Here is a 22,894-nt window from a genome sequence, read left to right on the forward strand (position 1 = left end):
AGGGGTGAGAGGATGTTCAGTTAACAACTGACATATCCTTGTAGTTTTCACAACATTCCTAGTCACTGCAGTGATATTTCCCTCACAAGTATTATTACACTACCCAATGGCCTTATATTGTACATGGGTATGTTTATAGATTATTATATATGTGACCTGTGTCTTACATACAGCCGTGACAAGATGCAGGTGTTAATGCAACATATGTTGTGTATTGCTGTCATACACTTTGGGTAAGGTGCTACAATGTCAGGTTTCTTTTTCCTACACATTCTATGACTATGTACACATTTGACTTGCTGTTATATGTCATTAACAGCTGCCTACATTTCTGGGTTCCTCACACTGCTTTTTCAGGGGGATTGGGTACCAGGCTGGTGATATGGGCCATTTATCTGTACATGCTGGACAGACTGGAACAGTTGTGGGGTATGAATATGCATACAACTGTCTATCTGAACACTCTAGCCAGTTCTATACAGTTGTTGGATGTAATTATACATACAGCTTTCTATCTCAACATTGTAACAAAATCCATACAGTTGTGGGGTATGACTATGCATATAGCTTACTAGCACTCCCGGGATTCAAACCCCTGCTGTGTGTGACAACAAAATTATAGTTAACATCACAGTACACTGTGCCATCAGGGAATTGATGTGAAGCTTTCTACTGTCTTCTAGCTATGTCTCCCTCACTTGTACAATATGACTGACTTCTTGGCACTTCCAACAGTGTTATACAGACCTTCATACACATTTTATCTGCATACCACAGCGTGGGTAACACTGCTTAATACAGCAGTACTATTTATAGTATGCAGCAGTTCAACTACATATGACAGAAGAGTACTCAGAAGCATTTCAGGGGTTATACCATTATTCACAGAATATTATACATGTATTCCTACTGGTACGACACTTTCTAATGCTCTTATATGTATTTGTTATGACAGTACATACAGAGGAATACTAACCTGCCTCGCAACGCATCCTTTGGAACCTAGCATCATGAGCTTGCTGTTTCAAAATAAAGCAAAATTCGCTTCTAAGTTTAAGTATAAATGATATCCACCAGGAAGTCCATTGAACATAAAAATCCTGCATCCCCCAATAAACCTACCACATTCTGTCAAAATACTGCTTATGCTGATTCTAGAAAAGAATCACTGAATAAATCAAAAACATCTCTCCCAATCTATCTTGTCCTGCCAAGTACTAAAACTCCCAACAATAGCACCATGATCTGAAAAATGGTAACCTTTGAAGTAAACCCACTAATATGCAAACTGACAGAAGCAAGATAAAAATGTATTTCTGTAGCCAAAACTGTGTGAAAATTCATTATACTCTCCTGACCAACCAACAAGCCCCTGCATTCCAGTAAATCATGCTAATCTTTCATCTTCTTCCATTGAGGATTACATGGAAGACAACTGAAGTCCCCCCTCACCACACATACATAAAGTATAACCCCCAAAGCTAATCACCCAAAACCTCAGAAATTTCTTGACTAAAAGTCCCAACCCAAGGAGCATTTAAATTCAACACCCTAAAAAGGATGACCCTAACCTATGTCAACAAACATCAAATGACCACCCACACCCCAATTCACAATCTCTATAGCAGTATTAATAACCCACATAAAAACTCTAGAACATTCCACAAAACCAAACAGAAGACATTGAACTCCTTCAGCCAGTTACAACCTATCCTGCTCCATATATGAAAGATTTTAAAGACAAACACAGTCACAACCCTGATCATGAAACCATTCAAAAAACAAATACCATCCTCTACTCAACTTTCAAACTATTTACATTTAAAGTCAAAACTTCAACCAGTTATTTATAGCAATTACTATGCATAGAATTTTGCTTTCTTTCATCATCCCCTAATTTGTCAATAAAGGTCCTTCAACTAACCTACTGATAGTAGAACCAATGACATCCCCAATACATCAGATTCTTCTTCATCTTCTGAATCCACCCAGAACCATTATCCTTTGAAGGATCCAAAACAAAAATGGTTATCCTGCTGTTCTTTTGCAGCACCAGCAGCCACTGGGACAACAACAGACCTGTAAAACAAGGAAATCACTACCTTCTGTTCAACAACAGCATGCAAACAACCCCACCCCCAGAGTTCTTCTCTTGTTTATATGGCCTTAAAGTGAGACAGTCTGGCCAAAAATGTCCTACATCCCTGCAGCTGATATAGGATGGCTCATACTTGCAAGAGAAATGGCCTTTCTCACACAAATACAAAATGTCATGGTAGTCCCTACCAAAATGCTTTTAAATATGACAAATATAATATTTAGATTGTTAGTCCCTGTAATGCACAACACCCCTCTAACTTTTAACAGTTATTAAACTATTTAAATGGCACAAATGATTGTCAGTAACATGCAGATCAACAGAAAATTCCCAGCCCCAAGTCCACAAGAGCATTTTGTAATGTTTTATGAACTTTAATAGACCATGGCACAAGTAACTTCAACAGCAGTTTGAATATAAGAGCCTGTTAAAGCTTCAGTCTTAGAAAACAAAACTCGGTACTTACGTATTATCGCAACCAGATTTTCTCGGTTGCGGAATGCGCATACCAGCACAGACAGGAGTGCATGAAACAATTGAGTCTGTCTTCGTAAATGTATAGTACTGCCCAAAACGTTTACATTTACTGTAAGGTGGTAATCAGACTCGGTATGTCTTCGGATTACCTTCGGGAACAGAAACAGTGGAGAAAATCCTCTTCCTGTTTTTTTGCATTACACACGCACGCTACAGTTTTCATGGCTGCTATCATACTCTCGTTTGTTTGAACTTGTAGAAGGAATTCTTCAGAGAAATCAAACGCAGGCACTGAGCAATTATTTTAGCTACACTTGCTTACTTTTAACCATTGTTCGCAAATTGTCAAAAAATAAAGGTCACCAAAACCATCACTTCTGTGTCTGTGTTTGCCTTCTCTGAAGGATTCCTTCCACACAGTGAATACACCGACAGCAGGCATGACATTTCAAGCGTACAACACGCATGCAAAAAATAGGAAGAGGGTTTTCTCCACTGTTTCTGTTTCCAAAGGTAATCCGAAGTTATCCCCAACCAATACAGAGCCTGAATACCACCTTCCAGTGTTTCATGGCCCCGTTTCTACCGAAGTAAGCGAAAATCGCAACCGTGAAAATCTGGTTGCGATAATACGTAAGTACCCAAAACTCTACCAACTTCTTATTGACTGCAGTCAAAGCTTGAAAAGAAAAGTTCTTCCAATGGGGGTAGCTAGATGAAGAGTCCAGTTTACATAAACATAAATCATACTTCTAAGCGCTTTCTATGGAAATTTGTACACAGGCCTATTACAAATAAATTAATGCTGTAATCTGCACATGCTTAAAACTCAAGCAAAATAAGTTACTCCTAAAAAAAAACTGTCCAGTCAATGGTGCTATAGCTCCAAGAAAATAAAGAGGCAACATTTATGTGCTGCTGAATCAAGTGAAGAATTGAAGTCCCATTGTTGCTACTAGCATAGATAAAAAGGATGCTCAGGTGAAGTCTCTGCCATGGCAGTTTCTCACAGGTCTCTGAACACAAGGAACAGCACAGAGTGAATCCAGCTCTTGTATACATCCTTCCTGCAATGATTGTTTCATCTCAGGTTCCTTTTCTCATGTTCCAGTCTAGCCATTAGTTCAGCACACATAGAATTATAATCTGTAGCTTGACACAGATGCATCCATTAATGTTTGCAGCATTTCAGTCTCCAAACCAGCTTCACTTCACTTAGGATCATAGGAAGTTACTAGGCTATTGGTCCTGAGGCCCTTACAAGCCTAGCCAAGATTTAGCCCATGTTCCAACAAGTGAGCACCCTATGCCACTGTCAAGCAAGGACACAGGTGGAATCCCAGTGGTGTATTTTCTGTTCCCCATCCAGTTATCCAGGTTATGCTTAAAAAGGTTTAATGAGGTACTCTGTTTTACGTGGAGAGGGAGTCTATTACACAAAAGGGGGAGTCTCTTGGACACAAATTTGTGCCTCCAAAAAGTCCTATTGATGTCACAGACCAGGTTGCGGTCACACATGCGGGTTACTCGAGTGGAGCTTGACTTGCAAATATGCAGCAGTACCATCAGGGTGGGGTCTGAGATTGGTTTGTATGCCAGACAGAGGCCACCTCTGAGGAGTCTGTAGGAGACTGAGTAGAGGGACAGGCCTTTTAGCGTATCTGTGTAGGGTAGATGTTTCAGGCCCTGGATTCTCCGGGTGAGGAACCTCTGTGGTCTCTCCAGCTGCTGCATGTGCTTTATGAGGTACATGCCAAAAGGGGCATTGCACTCAATAATGGGTCTTATAATGGAAGAATAAAGGGATGATATGACCACTCTGTCCCTGGATGAGATACCCTTACTAATGAAGTGGGTTATGTAGAAAACTTTCCATACAATGGAGGCAATATGGTGGTCAAAAGTCAGTTTGCTATCAACCTGGGTGCCCAAGTCCCTCACGACTGATTGTGTGCTTAGTGCCTTATTATCAATCTGATAATTTGTGAGGACATTATTCTCCCCAAAAGGGATGATGATGCATTTTTGGCATTCAGTTTGAGGCCATGTTTCTGGCACCAGTCACATTAACAGAACTTGGTGGGATAGATTTGTGTCCAAAAACTCTCCCATCTGTGGAATAGACTCCCTCTCCATGTCAAGCAGAGTACCTCACTAGCCCTCTTTAAGAGGAACCTGGATCACTGGTTGGGAAACAGAAAATACATCCCTGGGATCCCACCTCCGGGCCAATAGCTTAGTGTCGTCCTATGAACATGTGTGTCTTTGTTTGTCTCTATATATGTGTGTGTGTGTGTAAATGTGAATATGGGTTTGTGTGTGTAATTGTAGGTGGTGTGGTAGGTTAATAATTTTACTGTTGAGAGATTCTATCCATAAGTGATATAGAGGCCAGGCTGTTTACAATTTCCCATAAAATTGTCAAGGTTTTCTTTGAACATGGTTGTGGAGCCTATTCAAATGTGTGGGGACCCTTTGGGACACATACTTGTCTATTCAGTAAGTTCTGCTTATGTCACAAAAGAAGTTCAGATCCTTGGATCTAGTGTTTCCTGTGCTGTTTGTTTTGCACATGTGCAACAGATCCAACAAGGCTGGGTAAAATGGAAGGTTTGTCTGGGATATGAGCCTAGCATCTCTTACACCTAAAGTGAGAATAATACCTCTAAGCCGACAATCCATCCTACGACATGTGACCCATCTATGACTGTCATTCTACCAAGCAGCCAGACATTGATTTAGTAAACCATTTTCTTCACCGTTTCCATTTATCATCAGCTTCTGACTTGTGGAGAATGATGTTATCCAGCAGCCACTTTCTGTCCCCTGGCAGGATACAGAACATGCATCTTCCCCTCAGTTGCATACCATTTTGTAATAGGCTACCATTCTGGACATTTAAAGTTTCCACTTTTTAGGTGTTAATATGTTGTGCAGTAGTTTGCAGACACTACCTAATTGCTGCTGACAGTCTATTTATTTCATGTTGCAAACCTTCCTAATGTAGGCGACTCTGGAATGCAAAGCAGTATTGACCAATTCTTTTGTATGCATGATTTTGCTCAACTACTAGGTCACAGCTACAGTAGTCACACAGTCTAGTTCCAAATGCCTCGGTTATTATAGAAGAATGATTTTTTTATATCACTTGCCATGTACTAGTGAGGGACAGTGACCATACAGTCATCTGCATGAATCCTCGTAAAATACGATCATTTGCAAAGTATTCTGATGTAGTCAGTCTGTATCACCATTGTCCATATACAAGGCTTTAAACTTTTGTTGTCAGCTTTCTTCTCAGTCTTCACACACAGTTCACAATTTGTATGAATTATGTCATTACCTACATTTTCACTAACATTGTATAATTACTATAAGGACTTTTATGAAATGTTACGCTATGTGGTAAGGAAACCTAGTATTTGAGTTTTTAAGAGATTTACTATAAATGTGGTCTCATTATTCTTAGCTAAGTGTTGAGGAGTTCCTTAATCACTTGAATCTTCTGTTTAAACAAAACTTCTTTTGCAAAGACAATACCACAGCAGGTGTGAAGGCAGGTAAAAAACTTCTCAATTCATCTCAATGAGACACTGAAAAGAGGTGAAAATGTTCCCATTCACATTAACGAGGTGGTGGAGACAGAGATTCATTCCTCAGGTCTGACAGATTCCTATTCTATCAATACTTCACATTTAAGTGGCACAGAAGCCATTATTGGTGGAGTATGGCTCTGTAGGAGGTATAATATGCTTTGAACTTCCTACATGATTTTTGTCTCCGGTCAGAACACACAGTCAGAGTGGAAGTTGGAGGAGACTTTCTTGCAATCTTTTCTCTTGTAAAAGAAGAGACAGTACTGTTGAGTGATGCCAACCAAGTGGCTAATTTTTTGAAGGAATTATTTTGAAATTGTCATCTTTGTAGAGGAAGACTGCTACCACTACTACCAGAAGACAGTGTGAACCATAAATACCAAAGATAGGTACTGGGTATTACAAGTAAGTGCAACCTTTTATTTTTTACAGCTTGTAAGGCTATTGTAGGAATAGGTCAGTGGCTTCAGTTCCTGTTCTGTGGGTGCATTGTGAGGATTAAATGGGTACAATTATGTATTTTCTATACTTGTGCTGTATTTTCTTTTTTACTACACAGTAATGTGTTGTGACATTTATTTATTTATTTATTTATTTATTTATTTATTTATTTCAAAAGTTACCTATTTAAACTTTGCTGTGGGTATATGGGTGGTTACTTACTCTTGGATGGGAACAGCCACCATGTTGATTTATTTTTACTTCAGTTCTGTTTGTTTTAACTGAATAAATCATGGTTAGTCAGTTTGTTTCTTCATGAGATGGATTTAGCCAACTATTTGCTTGTATATGCATGTATGCATTTGTACTTTGTGTGCTGTTAGGTTAGTCCAGTCTGGTTTGAGGTTAAAGGTCCAGGAATGTGAGTCTTTAACTGTGAATTCCTGATAAGGATTGCTGCACATACGCTCTACAGTTGTATACATAGATGTTCTTAGTGGCATTAGTCCCCATTAGCCTAGTTAGGTACACCTGTCACAGTGGTCCATGACGGGAACACTTGGTGTCTCAAAGCTTATCAAACACTTGGCTTGCTTGATACAGACAACATGCTGTCACAATCAGCCATGCAGTGGAAGACTGAGATACTGATTGATTTCTTGTGTATGTGCAATTTTTATGTGGAGCTCAACCAGTTTGCTGTTATACATAGATTACTGTGAATATAACTGGTGATGCAAGAGATTATACTTTTGCTATCCCATCCTTTGTTATATAATCTCACATCAAGTTCCCTGGTGGTGCTTTTTCATTACCTTACACATTCACAGTTGCAGGCAGTATAGAAGTAGCAAACTCCTGTCACATTTCCAGAAATTGCAGGAAAGGATGATTGATAGACACATATAAACAGAAAGTAAGGCAGGAGATGAGCAGTTTGGATTCAGATCAGGAAGTAGGATGGTCAATCTAATGATGGCAGTGAGACAGATAGTGGAGAAGAAGCTAAAGATGAGGACGGAGTCCAAATAAGCATTCCCAGACTTGCAGAAAGCTTCTGACAAAGCTGATTTCATCCCTGAAACACTGATCAAAATAGTGCAGACTATGTGGAAGGACCCAATGGCACAAGTACTAACAGTATTCGGATTTGCAGAGGAGTTCCCAGCGGGGTTTGGTGTGCATCAAGGCTGAGCTCTGAGCTCACTGTTGTTTATACTGGTGATGGACTACAGTAACAGACTGGTTGGAGGGGACAAGTCAACAAAGCTGATGTACACAGATGATGTATCATTACAAGCAGACTATGAACAAGAAGTTCAGCAAATGATCGGGGTGTGAATACAAAACTGAAGTCACGTTGAATTAAATTGAGTATGGACAAGACAGTTGTCATAGCAGCAAATGGAGAAATCAGAAGCAGAAAATTGTGACTGAAGGGAAGATAACAGAACAGGAAAACAGTTTCAAGTATCTGTGAAGGGTTGTTGAGGAGAAGGCAAGTCTGAATAGGTGGGGGGACAAAGTTAGAATCAGAGGGGGCTGCAGCCAAATGGCACAGAGTGTGTGTGTGACAGAATAATGTCAAAGAAGCTGAAAAGTAAGGTGCCCGAACCCACATTATGAACAACACTTCTTTATGGTACAGAAACCTGGGCAGTAAAGGCTGAGCAGTTAAGGAAGGTGGACGTGATGGGCTTGAAGTGACTTAGATAATGGTTGGATGCACACTGTGGAACACATGAATGAAATGATGACATCATTGCAGATGTCAAAGCAGCTTCAATTGCAAAGAAGGTAAAAACAAGCAGATTACAGTGTTTCAGACACATGTTCAGGAAAACAGAAGTCAATGTGGTGGAAGGAGGATAATGCTGATATGCATTATTATGGGTATGTGGTGATGACGACATTTGGAATGTAAGGTTGGTACTGTGTCTGTGAACGACATTTGAAATGTAGGGAGGTACTGTGTCTTAGATAACAGAACAGGTTATGGAGATGGAATATGTAGTATTGTTCATATTACATTACAGGAATCACTGCCTTTCCTGGCACCCCCTGACAGATACTTGCTTTGTTGGCTTCCAGCAAATGTGTTCTCTACTACCATAACACCCCACTTTTGCTAGGCTAAACAAGAGTATTGTGGCCCAATGAGGTTTACACACAATGAGCTGAATTGTAAGCTACATCACTTTGACCTCATCATTGTGTGTGTGTGTGTGTGTGTGTGTGTGTGTGTGTGTGTGTGTGTGTGTGTGTGTGTGTGTGTGTGTGTGTGTGTGTGTGTGTGTGTGTGTGTGTGTGTGTGCGCGAGTGAGTGTGTGCATGTCTATGGGTATATATAACAGATATGTGTACTGATTCCAATGTTCATGGGAGGTTGTTAGGCTAATGGCCCTAGAGATTCTTCCCCTTTTTACAGTTCTCCATTATGACTTTATTTAACAGCAAATGATCCTTTGTTCCATATGACTTTTTTTATTATACTTTTGTTCTGTTGCCATGATTGAGTTTTCTTCTAAATGACTATAAACTCTTGTTGGCATCAGTTCCAATATATAGTTTATACATCGTCGGAAGGCAAGCTATTGATAATTTAGGATAGCTTGTAGGTTCACTCTTAAGTAGGAGTATTGTTTTTCCTGTTAACCAGGCTGGTGTCTGTTCAGATTGCTCATATAAATAGTTCTTACTCATGGCTAAATCCTCCTGTAAAGATGTTAATACTCTTAGCCAGAAGTTAGGTACTGCATCTGGGCCTGGAGTTTTCCACTTAGAGGCTTTTCTTAACTTTGTTTCAATCTCTCTGGCTGTTACTTCATCCCATTTCATATCCTGTACATTTCAAATTCTTATTCTTTCTTTTCCTTCTATCCATTTAGCATATTTGTTGTGTTCCACAAGACTTCATAGATATTTCTCCAAAATGTATCAATTTCTTCTTTTTTTGGTGGTGTTTCAATTCCTTTTACTTGTTTCCCACTTCTCTATAAAACTTTTTTGGGTCATCAATAAATTGCTTATTTTCTACTTTTCCTTTAGTTTTATCTGCATATATTCTTAGTTTTTCTGCCTATGCTGATATTTTAGTTTATTATTTGTGATAGTACACACTAGATCCAGATCTGTTCTGATATTGCACATTGCTTTTATCACATTTATCTTTCTGAGTTTTTTATTGATCTTTTCCCTCTTCTATACTCTAACGGTGACACGTCTTGTCTCAGTTGCTTTACAGCTTTCTGTATTCGATACTTCCATGATGGCATTTGATTTCTCCCCTTCCGTTCCTTTACTGCCCTGTGTTTTTGTGGTAAGACTTTATCTGGAATTAATTTTGCTGCACAGTAATATATCATATTTACTTCTGTTATATTACATAAATCTCTATGTACAGTCCTAATTACTGTGATCACTTATTTTATCAAACTTCTAAGTGATTTTTTTTATAATGTCTCCAAGTCTTTTGGGTTTCTAATACCATGACGGGAAGGAACCCCATTCCTAGGTCAAAGTATGATTAAAGTTCATGAAATTAGTATTCTTCCAGTCTTTGATGTTAGCCAGAAGTGCTCTTCGCAGCACCCGCAATATGCCCAGTAATGTCTTCTTCTGCAATTTGTATGGAGTTACATGTATTGGTAACATATCTAAATACAATTGTAGATTCTTCTTTCATAGGTTCAGAGATGTTTATTATACTAATGACCACAAGGGCATTTTAAGACTAGCCATGCATTCCAAATCTCTGACAAGTTCTGATACCCTTGATAAGTATAAGCGTGGGTCTGGGAGATGAAACATTTACAGATTACCAGGTTACCTATGTCCATTTGATACATAGGGGCCAAACCAGGGATGAATTTCCTGTTTCCCATCCAATTGTCCAAGTTGCACTTGAATTGGGTTAGGGAGAAACTCTACTTCACATGGATGGAGAGCCTGTTCCACAGATGTGGTAGTTTCTAAGATACATACCTATCTCTCCAACAGGTCCTACTTATATCACAGGTAAGGTTTACGTGTTTAGAATGGGTTATTCTGGTACTGTTTCTTTTATGGATATGCAGGAGGTCCATCAGAGTGGGGTCTGAATGCTCTGTATGCTAGCCATAGGTCTCCCCTCAAAAGCCTGTAGGAGACAGAATACAGGGATAGGGCCTTGAGACGGTATGCACAGGACATTTTACTTATGCCCTGTATTCTTTTACTGAGGAACCTCTGTGGACATTCCAATTGTTGGATATGTCTGGATAAGTACATACCAAAGGGGGCACTGTACTCAATGATAGGTCTGATGAATGCCAAATACAGTGGAACAATGACTTCCATGGACTCGGATGACATACCTTTGTTTATAAGTTGTGGAACATAGAATGATTTTCTCACCACTGTAGACATGTGATGGTCAAAGGCTAGATTACTATCTATGTGTGTGCCTAAGTCCCTGACTAATAGGTCCACTCTAAGGGGTGTGTTGTCAATATGATAGTTACCAGGGATGGATGACTTCCCAAAGGATACTGTTATGCATTTCTTGGCATTTAGTTTTAGTCCATGGCTCTGACACCAGTTGTTTGTCTGTCAGCCCCTCCTGGAGAACATTTGTGTCAATGTGAGATTCGAAAATAGCTCCTAATTTGAAATCATCTGCAAATATAGTCAGCCAGAGACCACTGATATTGACCTTGACTTCTGAGAAGTAAATGGCAAAAAGAAGTGGTCGAAGGACTGATCACCTGAGGAACTCCACTTGTGACTGGCCTCTTTGTACATGTGGACTCCCCATTTCTAACTTCCTGGGTCCTGTCTGTGAGCCAGCTGGCTATTCACTGGGTGACATACGGGTTTGTACCTAACCTCTTGATTTTGTCAACGATGCCTGAGTGGGGTATTGTGTCAAATGCCTTGGCCTAAGGCAGTGTGATCGATTTTGCCCTCATCCATTGCTTTGGTGACCTTCTCAAAGAAGTCCACCAGGTTGAGTAGGCATGATCTGCCCTTGTCGAAACCAAACTGGTTTGGGTCCAGTGTCTAGAGTAGGGGTCTGCAACCTGCGGCTCTTCCACCCTTCTGCAGTGGCTCCATGTAGCTTTGAAAAATAATGGCCACTCTGCCACATGACACACACACACACACACACACACACACACACACACACACACACACACACACACACACACACACACACACACAGCAAGAGTGATCGAGTAACAGATTTTAAGTATTGCTCTTATGAACTTATAAACTTTATAGAATAACATGGTTTCTGTTGCCATGCATTCCAAACACACTGAGAGTGATCAAGCAATCCCCTGGCAGCAGCAATATCTCCTGAAAGGTTTCTATACCTCTCCACCATACTTCTGAAACTCTTACCACAAGAAATCTGGACAGAGCCAGAAATAAAGGAGGAACAAAGGAAGAAAAATATGATGTATTTTAAATATTGCTGTTATAAACTTAAAATCTTGCTCGAATAACAGTTTCTGTTAACATGCATTTTCCACATACACACACACAATTACCTCACAGCTGTACAGATTTTTGCAGAATGTCCTGATTTTTGCCTCATATTTTGGTCTGTTTCTCATAAAATTGTATTTTTTTTCTGGCAAATCATTGAGGGCTGAAGTCAGAAACTATAAACAGACATTTGAGTTTCAGACTTTAGAAAATTCATGCTAATGCAAAACATGTTATTTTATCAACTTTCTAAGTTTGTAAGAGCCACATTTAAAAAGTGTCCCTATTTTTGGGCCGTTGTCCTCCCATTATTTATAGCTTTGTCCAGATTTCTTGCAAGAGGCTGAGAGGTATGAGGTACACACATACGTGTACACACACACACACACACACACACACACACACACACACACACACACACACACGCACACACATACACTGAGAGTGACTGAGCAATCCCAATATAAATCCCAACAAAGGAACACAAATAGGGATGGATTTTAAATATTGCTCTTATAAACAGTTCTTTTAGATATAGTATAATAACTATATATAAAACTTTATATGTTGCGTTGTCTTCATTTTAGGGGTTGAGTAGGTTTTGTGGCACCTGATGAACTTTATTTGGTGGGAGAGGGGCCAAAATGGCTCTTTTGATAGTGAAGGTTGCAGACCCCTGGTCTAGAGGTTTACTATATCTCTGTTGATTACCTCTATGATAATTCTTTCCATGGCTTCATATGTACGACTAGTAAGACTTGTGTCTGTAGTTTCCAGGGTCTGTAGATGGCCCATCTTTGTGCAGAGGGATGACTGTTGCCTTTCTGCATTGATGAGGTACAAAGCCTGTTTCCTATCATAGCTGTATATCTGTGTGTATCTATACATATATATATGGATTCCATACATTTGGTCGAATTACACTTAGACGAAAATGTTTCCAGGCAGTTCACTTCACTGAAAGCTCACTTGATTGAAAGCTCACTTGATCGAAGTTCATTTGGTCGAAAATGGAATATAGCCCCTGCCCCACTGCAGTGCAACCCTGGAGTGAGAATATTAAATAAGGGGGGTGTGGGGGTGCATAGCCCCCCACATTATACGAATAGTTTTTACTAAAAATATCTATATATATCAATGCATTTCTAAAGGATATACCTTCTTATAAGAGTGAGTACATTAAAATTACCCACACCCCCCCTTATTTAATATTCTCACTCCAGGGTTGCACTACAATGGCTATATTCCATTTTCGACCAAATGAACTTCGATCAAGTGAGTTATTAGTCTAGTGAGCTTTCAGTGCAGTACAAGGCCTGGAAACATTTTCAACTAAGTGTAATTTGACCAAATGTATGGAATCCATATACATATATATATATATATATATATATATATATATATATATATATATAAATATATACACATATGTATATGTCTGCAACTCTCTCTCTCTCTCTATATATATATATATATATATATATATATATATATATATATACACACACACACATATACATACATGTCTGTATGTTTACTAGTGCCTTATTTATTATGACACTGACACTTCACTCCAGTTAACTTTTAATTGATATTTTGCAGGTTATACAGCTGACAGATGTTGCAATATGTTCATGTACAGATTACCGATGGTAAATGGTATGTGATACAGTGGAATTCGGTGCGGGAATGTCTGTTCGTTAGGCGGTTGCTCTAACCAATACACTATATTGCTGTGCTGCTTCATTTGCATATATGCCCATATACCCTTGGCTCCTTGTTCCCCAAACATACACCCCAACCCCTCCATAACACTGCAGTCATCCATACTCCAGTCGGATTCGTGGTGTATCCATACCACTACACATTGGCCACTCCCTCCTCCTATAGACCCATCCCATCGGTTGACTCACTCCACGTATCCTCAGAACTCCCAAATGTTTAGTCCACAAACATTGGTGACATGAGTGACAAAAGAATGCTATTCACAATTTTTGGGTTGTCCCACATGGGGCACGCATGTGTTTATGTCAAGATTAGACTGTATACTTCATTACATCCTTATTCCCGTTAACATGACACTACAATAAATTAATAAGTATGACTATGTGTAACACACACGTTACACATGAGAGCCTAATTTTGTATGTGTTCGGCGTATTTCTTTTACAAATAGACTGGTTTAGTAATTGGTGTTGCCGTAGCAGGCAGATCACAGGAATGATTCCATGTGTGGGAAAGTCCTCACATTTGATTATTTTCAGCACAGCACTGACTTTGGACATTGTACACACTTCTGCGTTTTAGCAGTTTCGTCCCGTCCCTCTTCTGCACAACCTATTATTCTATCTACTGTCGAAGTTTGTAAGGGCACTTTCATGTTATTTATGTCTGCAAATGGAATGAATGTGTTACTGAGAATGTACTTCTACATATTGATGTCTGCATGTGTGTATGCATATATACTAATAACGACCTCGCTGACCTCCATGGGGTGGTCCAATTAGAACCAGCCCATCCAACTCTGGCATGCCTGTCTCCATAATTTCATACCCATAGTTCCCCCACCCCACCCGTGTTTAAAATACACGCATACCATCCATTGCCCACTTGTTATCGCAGCCATGACACACCTCCACACATTGCCCTCTCCCGAGCATTAGGGGCCCTACACGTATGTTGTCCCAATCCATGTATTCTCAGGTTCTCCCACCATTTAGTCCTTGAACATACCTGCCCTTGCTTGTGTAATGGTCAGATGGCCAAATGGTCTATCAATTTTTGGGTGGTCCCACCAGGGACTACCCTCTGTGTGTAAAATAGACTTACCAAATCAACAGTGTTACTCCCACTGGTAATATCCTGCCTGTGATGTGAGTAGCAGTGCTTTGCTCACTCCTGCCCAGCTGGATATGACATACGCTGACAGCGCTATATAATACTGTGGTTGCTGTTGATTCCCTTCTCATTCCTTTTGTATGCTTTATTGTTACGTCTTTCTTTTTTCATATATATATATATATATATATATATATATATATATATATATCTATATATACTTATATACAGTTCCTATGCTGGGCACTGCTTAGACCCATGCAAGTGCACTCAGACTTGCTTACTGGTACATATATGTGTTTACTGCTGCTTATTTGTGCTTACACCTGCTTACTAGTACCTTATTCATTATGACAGTGCCACTTTGCTTGAATGATATTTAAGTTAAATATCTCATGCGATACTCTTATGTCGGTTTTACGGCAAAACAACATTCACTCCACATGGAAAATGATATGTGCTGTTGTTGGGCTCGAACCGTGAATGCCTGTTTGTTAGGCGGATGCTCTAAACACTACACTATTGACACTTACGTGGATTCTGCATGTTTTTATCTATTTGAATGAATATGATGTGTAAGCTACGCTGGGTGGAGGGCAGTGACACGCAGACATGCTGCGCTTCGCTTACACCTTCGATATTGCAGCAATTCGAATGTATAATAGGGACACAGAATCTAATTGTGAAAGTTCTAGGGACTGGGCTCTACATTCCACTATGTGCTTGTGTGTTTACTACTTTGATTTAATTTCACTGTTCGTGGACACTCTTGTATGCTTAGCATACATTTCGGTATCCACGGACACTGAATTACTGACTTACTATTAGGGGCGGGCTCTACTAGTAGACATAGTAGGTTTTGCAAGTGTCGGGGCATGTTTACTCCTCCGTAGAGCACTTGTACATGCCCCCTGCACTCGCACACGTTTCCTGTGCACGTCAAGCTTGTGGCAGCGCGCCCTCATACATATTCATATGGTGCTGCTGCGCCATCTGTAGTGAGGACGCTCGGCACAAGGCTAAAACCGGCCTTGCACCGAGCTTCTTGAATCCCAGGGATAATTTCTCATGTCCATATGTTTTCCCTTCTATTTTCCTTACTTTATGTGTTAGACTTCCTATGGTAAATCCTCCACTTTGTAATTATTTCATAACTTCAGCTTCTGTAAATTTAGCCTTTACTTTACTAATCTTCTGTTTTACATTCCCCCTTTGTGATCTTATTGTTTGGGTTGTGAAAGTTTCCATACTTGGATACTTTGCCTGTATTTCTCTTCACATATATTTGGAGATGCTTCCTGGTATTGACTATTTTGGCTTTCTCCTCTGCACACAAACATTGCAAGAAATCAGATCTCTTTTTCTTTCCCATGTCCATGTTTATTTTTCATGCCTTTTAAAATTCTCTAGGCTTTGTTCTTTACATTTTCATTTTTTGCACTTCCTTGGTTACTTATTCTTTCAAATGGCCCAGCATTTTTGTCTATATAATAGCTTTCACTGATCTGTTGTATGAGCACAAAAATACATATGATGGTTTTGATAGTTTTTCTTATGCAAGTATTTTTCTTTCCACCGATTTCTGTCTTAATCATTTTGAATGTGTTATATTTTGAAATTCTGGGCTTCTTGCATAATAGTAACAATACATAATGTCTTCCTTATCCTCAATACTCCACTTTATCATCTTTATGGCTCTTTTCCAGCCTCTCGTTTATTGTGGACTACTACTTCCATCTAAAATGTGGTAGGTGTATCCTCCCCTGAACGTGGCTTAGCCTCATTGTTGGAATGTTTGTGTCTTAGACTCTACACTGACAGTTTTTCACTGTGCGCATATGTGGATCAGGAACTTCTTTATACAGGGACTTGTGTACCCAGTTGCCTTTTTTTTATTTTTTAACCTACTTCTGTCCATGATATATGCTATCTAAAATGCATTGTATACAGCAGTGTCATACCCAATAAAGTATAATTTATTTAAAGAGAAGCTCCTTGCTAACCAGTATCAATGTTTCCTACATTTCACTATAGCTGATTTTGCTTATTGTATATATTTCTGATCTCCAACTTGTTCTTGTTACACAAATTTGTAAGGAAAGCAATTTCATGCATTTGCAACTCAACAGAATAAATCCTAATCGGAGGTTATCAGTCTAATATTCTTGTAAAGTGGCATATGACAAATGGAAAAAAAAAATCTTACTGGTAAAACTAGCAATAAAGGGTCAGTGACACGAATGCTGTTAGGAGCATACAAATACCTCCTGCATTCCAGTGTAGGAGTGTGTACATGTATAGATCCACCAATACACCACACATATAGGTGTAGGTACATCTATATACATAAGAAAAGACACTCACAAGTTCATAGACAGATTTATGTGTGTGTGTGTAGTGGATCTATAATGACATAAAGATATACAGCAAATACATTTTAAACAACCAAAGCAATGCATATGATAAACACACAATGACACATGACAAATGCATTTAGTTATTTAAATTATCTATTTCCATCTTGATAAGGGATAAGTGGCCTCATCAACACAGCCATCTGAGTCACAAAAGAAGCAAGTTTGAGAAAAGTTATATGAGAATTCCAATATTAACAGTGAAGTATACCACTAAAACAATTAGGTGCACTGCATATAAAGTTTTAATAAAATACATGTATTGCTACATATCCAGCATATACAAATTTGACAGACATTCAGGAATGCCTTGAATTGCAAGCCGGTCAGTAAGACATAGCAAGGCTATGGTTTTACAACCACATGAATATAAACTTAGGTTACATATTGCACGCATACTTATGCACACACATATGAAAATATAGGGAAATACAGAGACTACATTTGCCTCAACTTTCAAATGGTGACTGCTGTAACTCTCTTGCAGTCAAATATTCAGGGAAAGAGTGAAAGATCCAAACATTGTATTGCAGCGTAGGTAAAAAAATAAATTGAGTTGGATGGAATCACTATTATACAGACAGTTACTGATTCCTGAAAGGTGTCAGCTAAGGGGAAAATACTTTTAGTAAAAGTAACAAGATTCAGTTTCTATGTTGTCTGACATTCTTATTGAAATGTTATGAGATTTTATTCTTCTATTAGGACATTTGCAACTCAGTGGGTTTGTTTCCAAGAATCCAAATGTTCAAAGCAATGCTGTCTGTGAACTGAGGGGAAACTATTGTATAAATATATGTCAGCATGAGTACATGCACTAATAAGCAACACTATTGCTGAACATATGAAAAATAATTATCTGTAAAGGAAAAAAAAAGCATGTTGCAACAAGCATGAAAAAAAAAATACAATTGCCCAGGCTGGGATAATCATTCCACTAAGTTTTATAAAAACAAGCGCATACTAAAGATGTAATTTCAGTGCTGCAAAGGATGCAGATTTGAGTGTGACTAGATCAACTAATGTAATGGCCTGTGGGTGCGGGAAGGGAAATACAAAAGAACAAACAGTAAAGTCTTAGCATTTCCTAATAACAACCAAACCACACTGAAGTTTGTGACATCTATCCTACAGTATGTTAACAACCTTCTCTGAAAATCCTGCCTCTGTGTAAATATATGATTTACACTGCACTAAAAGATAAAGTACCCTAGCAAGTAACTGATTTTAGAAACAAAATAATGCCCATTTAAAAGTATTGCATTACTGCTGTGTTTTCTATAGTAACAGCAGCAGTAGTTAGGTCATTAAATGCCTGAAAGGCTACATTTCTCAATGGGCAAATGCACAGATTAAACTAATGAATGGGTGACACTGAGACTGTTGTCAGTAGAACTGCAATTTGAGAAGGAATTTGGCTAAAACCTTTGAAGCTTCCTGCAGGCAATCTTCCCCCAGCCCCCTCAGCCAAAAGTGAGCATGCTCAGCAAGGCAAACCTGAAATGTAAACAAAGGCTGAATCAAAACAAAAAATCCCTGGGATTGTCCCTTTAAGGCCCATCTTACAAGTTCTTGGCTCTGTTCATGTGTCACTAGTCCTAAAACTGTTGCTTCCACACTTTTTCATTTTCTCTCATAGTACATGCCCCAGTAAGCATGGGTCTTACAAATGGTACCCCTTGACAAACATGAACTTATTGTAATCTCTGTCTGTTTCTTACTACAAACAGAATGTACATATGTAAATATTGCTGATTTGAATTGTCTGTACTGTTTTCTTGTCTCACTAGATACTACTAGTATAACAAATGCTTTTTTTTTTTTTTTTACACTATGTATAATATCATTATTGTTGTTATTTATTGTTTTGAATTAAGTGGAGCTTTTCTCTCAGGGCCTCTGCTGAAAATGGACCTCGTCCAGTCGGACCATCCCGGTTAACAAATGTAAAATAAAATAAATAAATAAAGTTTTTCATAAATCTGTTGTATTATTGAACACAATTTTTTATTTGAAGCTTCTGAGAGTTTTTCTTGTGGAAATATTTTTCTTTCCTCTAATTTCTCTCAATCTTTTTTGTATATCTTCTATCTGGAAATTCTGGGCTTCTTGCATAATAGTAACAATACATAATTTCTTTCTTATCCTCAGTAGTCCACTCTATTCACTCTTTATGGCTCTTCTTTGGCCTATCAGTTTTTGTGATTTTTGTGGACTGTTACTTGCTTCTAGAACAGGGGGCCATCCTCCCCCCTGGGTCTGGCCTAGCCCCGTTGTTAGGAATGTTTCTGTCTTGAAGATTCTACATGGTCATTTTTTTCCAGTCCTGGCACCAATGGTCTACCAGGATTGTGCACTTTTTTTCTCCTGGGTCTTGTGCACCCAGCTATCTTTTTATTTTTAAACCTACTTCTGTCCGTGATATTCTTCTTCTTTTAGCTTTTTCTGGTTAGGGGTCGCCACAGCGGATCATCTGTCCGCTCATGATTGGCAGTGGAGTTTCGAGTTGCCAGCCTAGCGCCAAACCTTCCACAGAAGGCACACACACGCACACACTCACACCTAGGGCCAATTTAGAGTGTCCAATCCACCTACTACATGTCTTTAGGATGTGGGAGGAAACCGGAGCACCCGGAGGAAACCCACATGACCACAGGGAGGACATGCAGACTCCGCATAGAAGGCACCCCAGCCGAGAATCGAAACATAGAACCTCTTGCTGTGAGGTGGCAATGCTAACCACTGTACCATCGTGGCCGCCTGTCTATATGTCAGTGTTGTCTTCGTGAGATTTTGTAAAAAACAGGGTTCATCTCATGAAGGTGCTCACCAAGACATGAGGATGAATTCAATTTTAGCAATACTACTCTCTTTTGCTTGCTGACTTATCAAACTTAATGAGCTTGCTACATATCTGTAAATCAAACGGCACTAGAGCTACCTGTTCCAGGGACCTAAATATGGCCTGCAACTTAAATAGGACATGCTGGAGGGACAGATTTGTCTGTCAGTGGCTGCTGTGTCTTTGGAATAGGCTGCCAGTTCATGTGAAGCAGAGCACCTCTATGACACTGTTCAAGAGGATCATGGATGAATGGCTGGGGTACCATAAATTCTTAATATGGATAGTGCCCATAACCCTCCTGGACATGGGCAGTCATTACTAAATGCACTCCTGGGTATTGACTAGCATATAGGTTCATAGGTTCATAGGTAGATACTAGGCTATCTGTCCTAGGGCATTTATAAGCCTAGCCAGAGTGTATTTGGCTTCCACCTCCCTATTAGATTAGCCTACTGTGCCTCTGTAAAGTAGGTCACAGAAGGTACCCTTTTAAGATTAGTTTACTGTGCCTCTGTCTAGCAGGGACACAGGAGAGATCCCAGGGGTGAATTTGCAATTTCCCATCCACGTGTCCAAATTTCGCTTGAAGAGGGTCAGCGAGGGGCTATGTCTAACATGAATTGGGATTCTATTCCAGAGTGAGGGGAGCCTTTGGGAAATGAATCTGTCCCTCCAGCATGTCATATTTATTTTTGTGCTGAGGTTTAGGTCCCTGGAGCGTGTAGCTCTAAGGGACTTGGATTTTTTGAGGTGGAGCATGTCCATTAATTCTGGGTTTGACATGGCTTTGTACGTCAGGCATAGATCGCCACTGAGTAGGCGGTAAGCAACTGAGTAGAGCTGGAGTTTCTTTAGTCGAGCTGCATAGGACATCTGTTTGTAGTCCATGATCCTCTTGGTGAGGTACTTTTGGGGTCTCTCCAGTTGCTGCAGGTGTCGGGTAAGGTACATCCCAAAAGGGACATTGTAATCAATTATGGGCCTGATGATTGACAAGTAGAGGGGCACAATGACCTCTCTTGATCTAGATGTGAACCCTTTCGTGATAAGGTGGGCTATATAGAAGGTCTTTCTAACCACTTTGGCAACGTGATTATCAAAGGAGAGATTACTATCTACGTTGGTCCCCAAATCTCTAATTACTTCTTCCGTACTTAATGGATTACCACCTATGTGGTAATTTGTGGGCACCTTGTTTTTCCCAAAGGGGATGACTATGCACTTTTTAGCATTTAGCTTGAGGCCATGGCTCTGGCACCAAGCATCCGTCTCTGTGAGACCCTTTTGGAGGATACTTGTGTCAGCTGGAGATTCGATTATGGCCCCCAGTTTGCAGTCATCTGCGAACTTTGTCAGCCATAATCCCCCCGTGTTAGCCTGAACCTCAGAAAAGTATATACTGAACAAGAGAGGTCCCAGAACTGAGCCCTATGGGATGCCAGTTGTAACTGGCTTGGATTCGGACATGGCACCTGCGATTCTGACCATGTGGGTTCTATCTCTGAGCCAGTTTGCAACCCATCTTGTGATATAGGGGTTGATATTTAATCTGGTAAGCTTATTTATGATGCCCGAGTGGGGTATTGTGTCGAAGGCTTTTAGGAGGTCCAGGTAGGCTGTGTGGACTACCTTGCCCTCATCTATGGCTTTGGTAACTGTTTCAAAGAAATCAGCTAGGTTTAAGAGGCAAGATCTGCCCTTAACAAAGCCAAATTGGGTAGGGTCCAGTGTCTGGAGGCTCCCAATGTCTTTGTTTATGAGTTCCATGATAATACGCTCCATAGCTTTACAGACCAGACTAGTCAGGCTTATGGGGCTATAGTTTCTGGGGTCCGTTGTGGCACCACCTTTGTGGAGTGGGACCACTGTAGCTGTACGCCATTCTTTGGGTACATATCCTGTAGTAAGGCTATGTTTGAACAGTGACTTAATGTGAGGGTTCAGTTCTTCTTGGAGCTCGTGTAAGACACAGCCTGGGACACCGTCCGGTCCCATAGATGCTGTGTTTTTTGCTTTGGAGAGGGTAGCTTTCACCTGTGCATCTGTGATGTCAGGGAGGTTACATTCAGTTGGGATAGGTGTTTGCTCCTTTAGGGGGGAAGGGGGGGAGAAGTTTGTACTGAATCTTTCTGCCAGGATGTTGGCTATGTCTGTAGGTTCGGTATATTTTGTACCGTTATGCAACAATTCAGAGGATATCTGTGAGTTTCTGCCCATGTTTCTGACATAACTAAAGAAGGCCTTGTGATTATCTGTAGTGTCTAGGGCAATTTTTCTTTTGAAACTGGCCTTTGATGATTTTATGAGGGATCGAAGTTTCTTGCTAATACTGATCAGAGATGCCTTCCCTTTTTGGGATTTTGCTCTGTCATGTAGTAGCTTCCTCCTTCTGTTGTATAGCTTATTTATGGCCAGGGTCCACTAGACCGGTCTCCTGTTTTTGGAGGAGTGAGTCTTGGTTTTATTTGGGATAGCACGATCCATGCATTCCTGCAGGTGCTCATAGAATGCATTTGTAAAGGATTCTGCGGATTGAGCTGTATTATCCTCTGGCCCAGGGGCTTTGAAGGATTCCACCTCAGTCTTGAGAAGTGAAAAGTTGGCTTTGGAGAAATTCTTTACAGTGATTTCCTTGGCTGGGGGTGGGGACGGGATATGGATGTCCAGGGAAATTTGTTTATGGTCTTATCTTACCAATGAGGGGTTTACCTCT

This window comes from Protopterus annectens, chromosome 3.part1, assembly GCF_019279795.1.
Source record: "Protopterus annectens isolate FY-2018-M chromosome 3.part1, PAN1.0, whole genome shotgun sequence".
Classification (NCBI taxonomy): domain Eukaryota; kingdom Metazoa; phylum Chordata; order Ceratodontiformes; family Protopteridae; genus Protopterus; species Protopterus annectens.